This window comes from Canis lupus, chromosome 6 (assembly GCF_003254725.2).
Source record: "Canis lupus dingo isolate Sandy chromosome 6, ASM325472v2, whole genome shotgun sequence".
NCBI lineage: Eukaryota > Metazoa > Chordata > Mammalia > Carnivora > Canidae > Canis > Canis lupus.
The window spans coordinates 34,479,123-34,491,570 of record NC_064248.1 but is presented as its reverse complement, the minus strand read 5'-3'; the positions used below and the strand labels follow the sequence as shown (position 1 = coordinate 34,491,570).

Below are 12,448 nucleotides of genomic sequence, written 5' to 3'. Positions count from 1 at the left end.
AAAAAAACATGTATGCGTGTGTGTGTGTGTGTGTGTGTGTGCTCAGTATTTTTGTTTTCTTAAGTTTGTCTGGGTTGTGCTTTATTCAGTCCGCTTGGGATCTGAGCCTTTGGGTTTCTGGAGCGTGTCAGCCCTGGAATCTGCCTCCAAACTCGCTGGCCATGCTGTGATGAAGGCAGTGGTTTAGGATGCTGTCTTTGTTGGCATGTGTAAAGGCTTTTTTTTTTTTTTTTCTCCCTTCCCTCCTCCACTCCCCCTTAATGGTCTTATTGAGGGATTCTGTTTGTTTTATTTTCCATTCTGTGTACATGTCGGAATCTTTCATTGTGTCCCTCTCGCTCTTTCTCTGGGTGTTTCCCTTGGACCCTCACTGTCTTTCCCTCTTTACTAGGAGGGCTGCTGCCTAAATCGGTTGCTGGGCTTGGGAAGCAGCCCCACGTCGCCTGGTGAGGGGACGGGTCCAGCTGTCTGTCTCTGGGCAGAGGCTGTCCATGTGAATGGGCAGGGTTAGGAGGATTTTGTCACGAAGGTAGAGTCCTGTTCCCTTCCCAGCATCGCCGTCCTGTTCTGTGAAGAGTTAACCGAGGTTGTAGTCATTTTATCTGTTTTTCGAGGGACCCCCTTTAAGAGTACCATTTGTTAACTGTGTGTGGTTGTAGCTGACAAAACTTCCTTCACAAGTGTTCAGAGGGGCCTCCTTCTCCAAAGACCCCTCAATTTCAGTCTGTGTTGTAGGAATATATGTATTTGTAAGATGCCAAAATTCGGTTTGGAACATTTGGGTAATTTGTTATCAAGTTGGTTGCCTCCAGAGAATGTTTCTAAGGCATATTTTCTGTTTGGAAGTCTTTTGGAGAACAGCCTTTTCTTTTTGTTGTTTGAATATCTTAGTAACAAATTGGTTTATCCTTTTAAATATTGTTTTATTCCATTTCTCATTAAGTAAATTGTGCCAGGAAACATCTCCCAAGAGCCTATTGGTAACATATTATATGATTCATCTGCTTTTACCCTCTCTGTACTTTTGCTATGAATGCCTCTGTGTGTGTGTGTGTGTGTGTGTGTGTTTTACACCAGTTACCCACCAGAAGAGTAGCCTAATGAGCGTTTCTACAAATGCTAAGCCTCAATTGAATTGAATCAAATTATTAATATGGGTTGATCTTTTGCCTCCTCTGTTCGCTTCTTTCATGTTATTTATTAATTAATTTGAACAGCATCACTTAAAAGTACAGTGCCATAGGTATTCGGTGTTCTCACTGTTTCTTTGTGTACTACTCTTTTTTTAATAAATTGATGTTTCATCCTTCTAGATTGTTAAATTGGCTTGCTCATTTAGGCACAACTTAGGAGAGAAGGCAGGGAGTTTGAGTGAGAGGTTATTCTTGCCATGAAAAGGACAAGCCCATGGGATAAATGCAGATGTCCTCAGCATCCTCCAGGCAGTCTCTTCTAGGAGGGAAAACACTCTTGCCCAGAAAAGGGGAGGCTCAGAGGGAATGTTGGCAGCCATAACAAATATTTAGAAGTGACTAAAGCAGCATCGTGGCTCCATATGGAGATAGATGGGGGTGGGTTTTGAAATGTGCTTTGGGATGCGCCCCCCTCCCCTCCAGAAAGGGCTTGTAAGGCTTTCAGGGAAAGTGTTGAGAAAAGGATACTGTGACACAGCATCAGAAGGCGATGTGTGTGTATGCATGTGTGTGTGTGCACGCGTGTATTTTTTCTGAGTTTCACTAAATGCCTAAAGTACAGTACAGGCAGACAATTATTTTTGCCTGTCTGGTTGAGAATCGGGTTTTCTAGCCACACCTCCCACCCTGCCTAAGGCTCATGGTCAGGGTGGGAGAGCCATACCTTCAGGTCATCTCTACCCCTCGGTGTTGCCATGACGGTTTGTGTAGAAGTCTCCTGTCATTGCTTTTATGGAGCAGTCTGGACAATTGGCTGATGGAGGGTGTGAAGTAGTTCCCTTCAGTCTCCACAGACCACTTACTGATACCATCTATACGTTGTCTTCTATCCATACATCCCCACTTTATTTCCTATCTGCTGTTAATCTATAGCTATCTCTATAGACTGTACCTCTATTTAATTTCGATGATCAGAGGGCTAATGTGTACCCTCAGAGTATACTGATCAGATGGATGAATCAGGAAACGTCTGTAATAAATAACGCCCTTATGAGAAAGATTTTATTTTATTATTATTTAGAAATAATCCTATTTCCTGATTCTTTGTCATTTCAGATCACCAGTTACATAAGAAAATAATTAAAACACAATGATCTTATTTTGGAGGCTTTATCATTCTGTTTTATAAATGCACACACTCTGATCAGAGGCCACCGCGTCTTCACGGAAATGTATTCTCCTGAAATGAAGTTCATATGGCACTTACCTCTCATCTAATATCTAAGGAAAATCCCTTCATCATCTGCTTTCTTTGACTCAGCCATGCCACAACTCCAGCCTTTCTTCCTAAACTCTCCCAGATTTGTTCCTGAGACAGTTCATAAAAACAAAAATCAGTTGGGATACCCCAACCCCTAAGTCTACTGTGAATGAACCAGGGAGAATGACATAACCCTTTTGCCACAAAGAACTTATTTATTCAGACCAAAGAAGAGGCAACTGCAGTGCTTAAATTCTTTGACTGATTCTGTGTCATTTATTTATATTCCCCAGTAACTCTGCTTTAGATAGATATTTCCCTACAGTTGTGGTTTCCTTCTTTCTTTTTAAATCTTTCTCCTCTCTCTTAACACCAGAGGTGGTACTACAGTTTGGAATTGCAAGATGGGATAGATATCAAATCCAATGATGCCATCATGTGCCTATGCACAATATGTACACACGTGTACCTACATACCTGTATACCTCTGGTATATAGCATCTATCTCGTGCTACTTGTAGACCATTCTCAGGTGGAAAGAAGAGGCAAGCACTAGCCTCTGGCTTCGATCTTGCTGTCCAGGGCAAGTCCCTGCTTCAGCCTCCATTCGTGATACACTGCAGTGGCTTTAGTGGAGTGGCTTTAGTGGGTGTCTCCTTTGATGGCAAATCTTCTCCCACGGAAGAAGAACTGCAAACCCACATATGCCCGATACAGACTCTCTTCTCAGGGTTTCAAAGTGGGTATCTATTTAAATATCCTTGCTTTGAGGGGAAATTCTGAATACGGATCCCAAATCTGGGGAGATTTCTACAAGCTGGGTCAGAAAAGAATGTGTTTGTTTTTCATGGAGAAACAGAAAACAACCACACACACACACACACACACACACACACCACAAAACTCTAGAGATGCCTTCCCATCTTAAGTCACAGGTTGCACACCAAAGAGCATCCGTCACAGGCTGAGGTATGGCAAGGCTATGGACAGAGTGGACGAGGTTTGTTTTCTGACGCACTGTGCATGTCAGATCGTGTCCAGAGCTGTGATTCACACAGAGTTCTAACTCCCTGAAAGAGGATAAGTAGCATATTAACTTAGTTTTCCCTATTTCTACACCACCATCAGTGTCTCCCAGTTCCTGTTCAAAGAAAGCTTCTCATCTGTCAAATCTTATTCACTCAGAACCTTTTTATCAGCCTAAATTTAAAAACAAGTCAAATGCTTAAAATCCACATTAAAAGGGGGGGGGGCCTTTAAAGTGGGCCATGCCACTGTCAATATCCAAAGATTGGCAATTTTTCCCACTTAATGATGATCCATGTGGTTTGTTTTAAATAGTGAAGTGGTTTGTACAAAGGGTAATTCCTGGTAAATGAAGCCATTGCTCACTGTGGACATCTTCAGATCGAAAGCAATTGAAGTGAAACCTGCATATCAACCCTTTCTGTCTTTAATTAGAAAGTGGTGCTCAGAGCAGAGTCACAGGGAAGGTGGGCTCTGGGAGTAAGGCCGTAGGAGGGGGGATGGCCCCCGTGCACCAGCCACGGTTATAAATTTGGGCAACGTTAGGTGGGCCATAACAATTATGGCCTCGTGGAAAAGTTCAATTCTCATTCCAGTTACTTACCTCGCGCTGCTCTGTCTGATGATTTATAGGGGGCCAAATGGCATTTTATCACCTTCTTTCTTCTTGGCTTAATCCCTTGTTGATTTATTAGATTGTGCTGTGGATTGGGGGTAGTCAATAGTGTCAATAACGCAGAAAAGAATTAGGATAGATTATCTTCATGTCTGAATTGTTTAAGGAATTTAAGTGGCTGGAGTGAGCACACTTCTAGGCCTGGGTGACTGTCCCATAGAACATAGGCCCCTATGTCTCTTTCCTGGAGAGATCCTGTGTCATAATTTGGCCAGGTAACCAGTCCTCCTGATTTCCCTGATTTTTTTTTTCCCCACAAAGGAGACAAGGCCTGAGCTGTTGGGCTCTCATTAGCCTGATAAGCCCTGTATCTCAGGTGGGCTGGCTGGTGGTTCCTCCCAGATCTCTCCCATTTTTGGAGGAACCTAGGGTGGGGGATGCGGGGGGCGGTGTGCAGACTGTAGGGGGACTTGGGTTGCCTCTGCTTTAGGATTATCTAATTCGACATCCACCGGTGGAAACCGTAAGCATCTGCTAGCCTGCAGACCCGAGTCCTGCGCCGATCGGCAGCTCTGCCTGCCATTTCGCGGCGGTCTCCGTGTCAGAACATACAAGCGGCTGCGTTTCTGCCTCTGCCCAAGTGGAGGAAGCCCATGTTATTAGTGCTCACGCGCCATCTGTTTTCCTTACAGCTGGCCCTTGAGTAATTGTCCGGTGGCTGATGGACTGAGGGTAGACGATCTTTTTTTTTTTTTTTTTTTTTTGTTTAGGGTTTTCTGATTCATTTAACCAGGCTCTCTGCCCCCAAGAGGAAAACATAATGCGTGTTTATTCATATTGGCCGGGTAAAAACAGTGTAGTTTGTCAGGCAAATAATAGTCTTCTGGAAGAGAAAGACATTGCAGCATTGTAAATAAAATCAGGTTGGTGCGTCGGGGCCTAAGGGGGCTGGTTGATGCGCAGGAGATGTCATCCCCTGAATGAGGCAGAGCTGACAAAGCGTGGGCGTAATTGCCCCATCTGCAGAGACCTTTTTAATGGACGGAGAGAGGTGTCCCAGTGTGCTGTTTAATTCAATTAAGAAAAGCAAAGAAAGTTCCATTCATCGATAAAGTTTCCTATTTCCGGGAGCTCCCCGAGAGAACTTTGCCCGGCTGAGCACTGGCCTGTGGCTGTCTGCATGATGCTCTGGCCCCATTGAGAGAGGCTGTGTCAAACAGGGTCAGCTCTCAGGCACAATAGCTCAGGAGGGCCCTGGCCCTGGCCCTTCAACTATGCTGAATGCAAGCGAGCTGGAGAAATGAGCAGCAAACCTGTAGGCCGCCCCTGCGGGGAGAGACTCAGAGAACACACTTTCCCAAGGAGCCCCAAATCCAATCCCTGGGCCAGGCGTAGGGGTAGGAAAGAACTTCTATGGCTGGAACTTTCTGGCAGGGTTTGGGGAAAACCCTGCTACTTATGATCTTCCAGCGTAGTGTGGCCCTGATCCATTGGTCCTGGCTGAGAAAAAAAGCAGATGACTATTTTCCATTGCCTAGGCTCCCACTTCCAATTCCTCTCTTGTTACCTTACATTTCTTGTATTTGCTCAGTCCCAGACACTTACAGAGCGCTTTTGCTATGCTTTTTTTCTGACCTGTTAGACTATAAGCAGCAAGATGGCAGAAACTTTTCCATCCGCAGAGACTTCTCTACCCACGATGCCTAGAGTAAGCCTGATACGTAGTTGTTGTTCAATGAAATAATAAAGCGAGGAATGAACAAATGCATGTGCGTGTTTGGACTTTCTACGACCTTATAAGCAAAGGGAGGCAGTGATTGTCCTTGCTTTCTAGAGATCTATATCAATACACATTCAGTCCTTTTATTCATTCTTTCATTTGGCCATGCAAAACATTTTTGCCAGGCATTGAGAATATTGCAGCAAATCAGTTAGGAAAGGTCCCTGCCACCACGGAGCAGGCGTTCCACTGGAAAAAGAACAGATGATACAAGTTAAGTGAATCAAGAGGGCATTTTCAGATGGTGGAGAGTGCCCTACTGGAGACAAATAGGGTGGTGCATACACTGTAAGTGGGGGCAGTGGGGGCTATTGGGGCTTTTCTGATGGGTGGGCCACCAGGGGTCTCAGGAAGGAGATGATGATTCTCCAGAGCAAGGGATAAGAGAGCATTAGGTGACTGATTAGTTGAGATCCGTGCTCCAGGGATGGAGAAGGACAGGTGTGGAAGCCTAAGGAGCAAAAGGGGGTATATGAGCCAAGAGGCAGAGGGAGGCAGCTTGTGGTGGAAGTGGGTCGTGTGCTGGTGTTTCACAGGCTGTTATCGTCTGGCACCATGCTGAAATGATTGGAGTGGGAAGGAGAAAGGATAGAAATGAATGCCTTCTGAATAGATAAGAGGAAACCGCCCCTGAGTTGTGGAGAAACCCATGGAACATTTGGAAACATCTTTGTGGGTCAGAGGTTGGAAGAGTAGGTTTCGATGGAAGCCATCAGGAAGGCCCCCCCATCATGGCACCCCAAGAGAGAGGCCTGTTGATAAAACCTCATCGAAGTGCTTGCAATACTGGGCTTCTTACGCTGAAAATAATAATTATGGTCCAGCATTTCTCAAGGTTCAGGCATTTAAGCATTCCCTTCCACATTTTTACCAATCCACTCATCCACATTATAAACAAAGTAGTATCATCTACTTAATATTTTTAAAATTAACTCATATTTTGAACTTAAAAGTAGACTTGGCCAAGCTGAAAAGGGAGAAATAAATGAATGTCATAGAATCACAGCTAGGATATTATTTTTTCCGATGTTCTTTGAAATATTTATTCACTCACTCATTCATTTGTTCATTCTATATTCATTGAACTAATAGGTGCCAGTGGCTCTTTTAGATTTTCTTAGCAAGCAGAGGCCTCTGTCCTCACGGAGGGGCCATGAAGTTGCGAATCCACATGCCATTTTGTGAACCATCAATGTAGGACCACACTTTGGGAAACACTGGCTTTGTCCATTGGATTTCCTAGGAATCCCCAGTCACGTCTGGCCTGGAATTACTCATTCCTCCCCTGACCCATTTGCAAAGAGCAAGACTCCAGTTATCTGCTTTGTGTCATCTGCTCCACTCTGGCAGGGCAGCTGCCAGAGAACAAGGTAAAGGAGAATGACCCTATATTTAACGCTTTCAGAACAGCGTGTAGGGGGCTTTGAGATGATAGGTTTGAGGAAGGGGGTGTGGTGTGTGGTGATCTCTAACTCTTGACCAGGCTCTAGGTGAGAGCAGCCTGGGCCTATGTTGATCCTGTTCTTTATGTTGTGTTTAAACACAGAATCAAAATTAGGAATTGGAGCCAGAGTGAAAAGCATTCAGGGTAGAGTGTGCTCCCAGGGATGTAATGACTTTTTTCCCCCTTTGCAGCTCTGAAACAAAGTAAAGGCAGCTGTAGAATTTAAGTGCCTCAGATTCCCCAGTACTGATGAGTAAATGCACAAAAGGTTTAGTCCTAATGAGCCTTTTTTTGGGGGGGGAGGGGGCATTTGATGTTTGCCCAGGATTCACCTTGAGGACTGGATTCTCCTTATCAAAAACAACTGCAGATAGATCCCTACTCTTCCCTTCAGTAGCTCTGCTCTGTGTTGCTTTGCCTGAATCCAGGAATGGGGCAAGCTCTGGTCTCGGGCACGGGAAGGGCCGAGAGCTGAGAGATCTCTCCCCCGCAAGATGAGTCTTTCATTAATGGGAAACAATTTATCAACAGCTAAAAACAGAACGAAGGTCCAAGGTCCACGATTCCTAGTTTGGGGGCATATCCAGCTGTCCATCTCAAGGGTCTTGCAAAATTCAGAGGAGAAACCCACATCCTTTTACAACCAGTTGGTGTCAGCTACCCCCCAAAGCAGAGTTTAAATATTGGTGTCTCTAGAGTGTCTTTAGGATAGAAGTCATGAGCTGAGAGGTTAATCCCAACTGTGTTATTCAATTCGCTGATCCGACTGGATCGAGCAAAGAGCAGGATGCTTTACTTGATTTGGGGCTTTAGTTACTTCTTCAGAAAAAGTAAGGCAGTAATAACCATTTCACAGGGTCATTTGTAAGATTAAGGATGATACAGATCTTCAAACTTAGCACAGTGCCTGGACGCAGGGAGCGGTCACTCCATGTTTGTTAAAGAGATGACTGAATGAATGAATGTGTCAAAGAAAAGTAGCATCTGTGTATTGAAGCCGGGTATGAATTTTTCTTTTCCATTTCTTCCCAATCCACACGATCAGTGCGCACAGGCGAGGAGTCCCGGGAGGGTCTCCCTTGGGTTCTTTGGTCCCTCCCACCTGTTCTGGGGGCCTTCTCCCTCCTCTTGCTGTCAACTGTCAGTCCTGCGGGTGGTGTTGGATGTAATGTGGCTGCACAGCTCAATTAATGCTCTGTGACAGGAGGAAGGAAAATAAAAATTGTCTAGCTCTTGTCAGTAGCAAAGTTATTTACTTTCAAAAGCTGACAAAATCACACTACAGGGGCTTCATTTATTTCCATTCAGAATGTCATTATTCTGTGACGCAGGGGACTTGGGCACACGCCGAAGTTTCTTCCCCTAAGCTTGAGTGCACTGAGGGCCTGCTACAGCCCTTCTGGGTGCTCTGGCACCTGGACAGACCCCCACTCTCAGGGTGGCCTGTCCCAGTTGCACGTGCATTTTCAGACCCTGGATCTTTCCAGTGAGAGGAAGCACGTGTCCTGCTGCCATCTGACCACTCGTCCTCTTCCTAATGAAGCATAAGAGCAAGGTGTGGGACTTCTAGTTTTAAATCTGTCTTCCTCCGGGCCACTCCTAGAATTTCTAGAAATGCCAAGGTGCCTCTTGCAAATGACTTTGCTTTGGATCTGTTGTCTCTGCTTGAACCCTCTGATAAGCTCTTTCAAATCAAAGATCTGTATAAAACTATGCTTGCTTCTTTCTTTCTTCCTTCCTTCTTTCCTTCCTTCCTTCCTTCTCCTTTTTCTTCCTTCTCCTTTTTCTTTCTTTTACTTTTTCTTTCTTTTCCTTTTTCTTTCTTTTCCTTCTTTCCTTTCCTTTCCTTTCCTTTCCTTTCCTTTCCTTTCCTTTCCTTTCCTTTCCTTTCCTTTCCTTTCCTTTCTTTTCTTTTCTTCTTTTCTTTTATTTTCTTTTTTCTTTCATCCTCCATGCCCCCCTCCCTTTCCCCCCTACTCATTTGCAGTGAGGAGTTCAACTAGGAAGGGCTGAGGGGAGAAATTCTTTCCTTCATGGTGCAATGGCACAACCTTCCACTGGGGGTCTCCATTTAGAGCATGTGACTCAGGATTCTGGAGAACTGTCTTTCTCTTTTCTCTCTTTTTAAGTCTCCTTTTGGTTCCATTCAAAAAGTGAGGGCTCCTCGGTAAGCAAGAGGAGATGCTGCGTGGAAAGCCCATTTAGGTAACCAGAGAGAATGCAGCCACCCTTACGGTGATGATGATCATAATAAAATAATGAAAATAATGAAATAATCAATAACTTTTATGGAGTGTTACGTGACAAGCGCAGTACCAAGCACTTCTACAGGGATTACCTCATTTAATCCCCCACAAGAGGCCTCTGGGGAGTCGATGGGAATCATTTCGTTTTTTGAGATGCAGACCTGAAGGTAGCAGGGCTGGTGTGTAAAGGCAGCCAGCCTGGCCCTGGAACCGACACCTGCGCCCGTCCTTCTGCCCTTTCCCGCAGCCTCCCCGGGCTGTGCAGGCCACGGGCTCCGTGCCACCTACCCGGGCCTCTGCTGGGCCATCGCTGCCCTGAGACTGCTCCACCTGACAGCATCCTCGTGGCTCTTTTCTCTTGTAAAAGCAAAACTTGTCAGAAGGGGAAAGAGTCGGGCGGTCTTTCAACTCTGAAGATTTTCACGATTGTAGTTTTAAGTCATGAGGAATACGGTTGGATGAATCGCAGCACACACTGAGGCTTCCAGACTTGGGGAATGGGAGAGGAGAGAGCGCAGGGCTGTTGGGAATCTTCCACTCCGAGAATGATGGAGTGCATTTCTCCGCAGCCAATTCCAATCCCCAAATCCCCGTTGTGCTGAGGAGCTCTCCAACTAACACAGGAAATGCAGTCACTGCCCGGCACCGTATTAATGATTTATACACCCCGCACCACTGCTTTTGTTCACTTGCGGGGCCTGGTCGTGTTAATAAAGGAATTTCTGGGAGTGGGGTCCCGGCTTGCCATGCTGTTCTGCTCAATGCAGTGCAGGCTGCTCCATAAATCAAAAGAATTTAGTGCTTTACAACCTTCCTGAGCTTCAGAGATCATGTGTGCGTGTGCGCGCCTGTGTGTGTGCATGCGTGTGTGTGTGTGTGTGTGTGTGTGTGTGTGTGTAATCAGATTCACCTAGGGACATTTTCACTGCCTTTCTATAAAGAATGAATGAAGGAGGGGTGCCATCTATCTTAGGTGCTTCAGGGTTGATTGGTCCGTTTCACAGTGTTATCAGGGCCCTATTTGTTTCCCATTTGGTGTTTATGCTTTATGGTGTTGTCAGTGAAAATGGGCTGACACCATTTTATTAGCATAAAGAGATGCAAGATCACATTAGAATCCCCCTTCCTTCTGTATCATCAAAAACAACAGACAAGGGAGCCAGGAGGTACCAGAAGAAGCACCACTATTTGCTACAAATCAGTAGGAAATTCAGGTGTTCTTCAAACAATGGGATTTTTGAGGCTTATAAAAAAACACCTTCAGTTATTCATAGAAAAAGAATGCTGCTTTGTTTTGAAAATGAGTGAGGACATTTGTTTTTCCGAATTGAGGATTCTAGATCAAGGAAAGTTTCTCCTGTCTTGTAAGCCACAGAAAACTGATTTTAACCTCAGATTTTTTTTTCTCTCTAATTAAAAGGGAAAAAAATGATATAATCAAATGGTATATTGAATGTTCAATGCCTCTTTTAAGATATTTGCGGAGAAAAGCCCTGTGTTTTGGGTTTTTTTTTTCTTTTTAATTGTGCTTGCGTTCTCTTAATTATATCATGCATTACATTTCGTGTGTGGTTATGTTTTTTTTTCCCCCTGTAGAACTAAGCACTGAAAACCTAACAGAAATCTGAGTAGGAGTTTGAGGGAAAAAAAAAAAAAGCAGAATATTTAGAAAATTGGAATGATACTTTAAGCATTCTATCCAATAGGATTGTTTTTTTTTGTATAGGGTGAAATCGTGATTTTAGGAAATGTGCCTGACATAAAATAAAAAAAAGATATGTGAGGCTTTCAGGAAATAAACATGTCAATTTGGTCGAATTCTTAAAAAATGTATGAAAGAGTGCATGCTATGACTACTGAATAGAGCCCCAGTTGACCCCTACCCAAACCAGGGCTTGAATTTGCTTTTATAAATGTGGGAAGTTTTGGCTAACTGGTTCTTATTCACATTTATGCTTATGAGAAAATTAAAAATGTTTTTGGAAACTGTGTAGGGTCTTAGCCATAATGAAATTTAGGTGAATACTCAGTTGAAAAGACTAACTCTTATAGTCTTGTCTTCCTGAAAAGTAGAGGACAGGATGTACATATTTACATAAGTAAATAGAGAATGTTACAAAATTTTTTCATCACAGGAAATATGAGACAGCATTTTGGACTAAGAAAGCAGGTGTCCAGCAAATGCAGTTTACATTTATATTGTACTGATTTTTTGTGTTTGCCTTTGTCCTCTCTTATAGGACTCTGAGAGTGTCTCATTGTCTTTAATTATGTCTACGAGGCACAAGACAGCAGTCAACATCTGCTCTATTGTTTACTTGGTTTACATATAGCTTTGATGGGTTATTAAACAATCTATTTTTCAAACCGAAAACAGAGAAACCAGCCGAACCCATATTATGGCATTTTGTAAAGACCCATTATGCAATTAGCACTTGGGACTTGTGCAAAGCTGGTGATTCACCCAAATAAACATCCCTTTATTCTGATAGCTCCTCTTGGCTTTGTGAAAAATATCAATTTCTCAAAAAATAAAATCACATTTCCTCCTTAATCATGTAGCATGCCAAGGAGATGATGTTACTATGAGGGATGGATCCTTCACTTTTTATATCAGAAAAAGAACAACTCTCCAAAATAATGATGTCTTTAATTCAAGCCAGCAATTACTATATTACATAAGACAACTAGAGGCTTACACATAAGACAGACTTTTGAGAGTTCATCTGATCCTATGGGAGAAGAGATATGCTGTTTTTAACCATTTATAAAATGTTCCGTATACTTCATGATCTATTTATGAAAGATGTATCGAGTTGTCTATAGCAAAGTGTGCGACATCCATAATGATTAAATCAGACCTCATCCCTTCACTTAAGTAATTGGTTAATAATTAATTCACTTGCTCATTCATTCAACAAATATTTATTTAGCCTCTGCTC

The 12,448-nt window shown here is 43.6% G+C and overlaps 1 protein-coding gene across 17 annotated transcripts in view; it reads left to right on the top strand.

The window, feature by feature from the left end:
- The window catches only part of RBFOX1 (RNA binding fox-1 homolog 1), a 2,033,116-nt gene that overhangs the window by 1,667,968 nt on the left and 352,700 nt on the right, over positions 1-12,448 (top strand). The gene's annotated exons all lie outside the window — the stretch shown is intronic.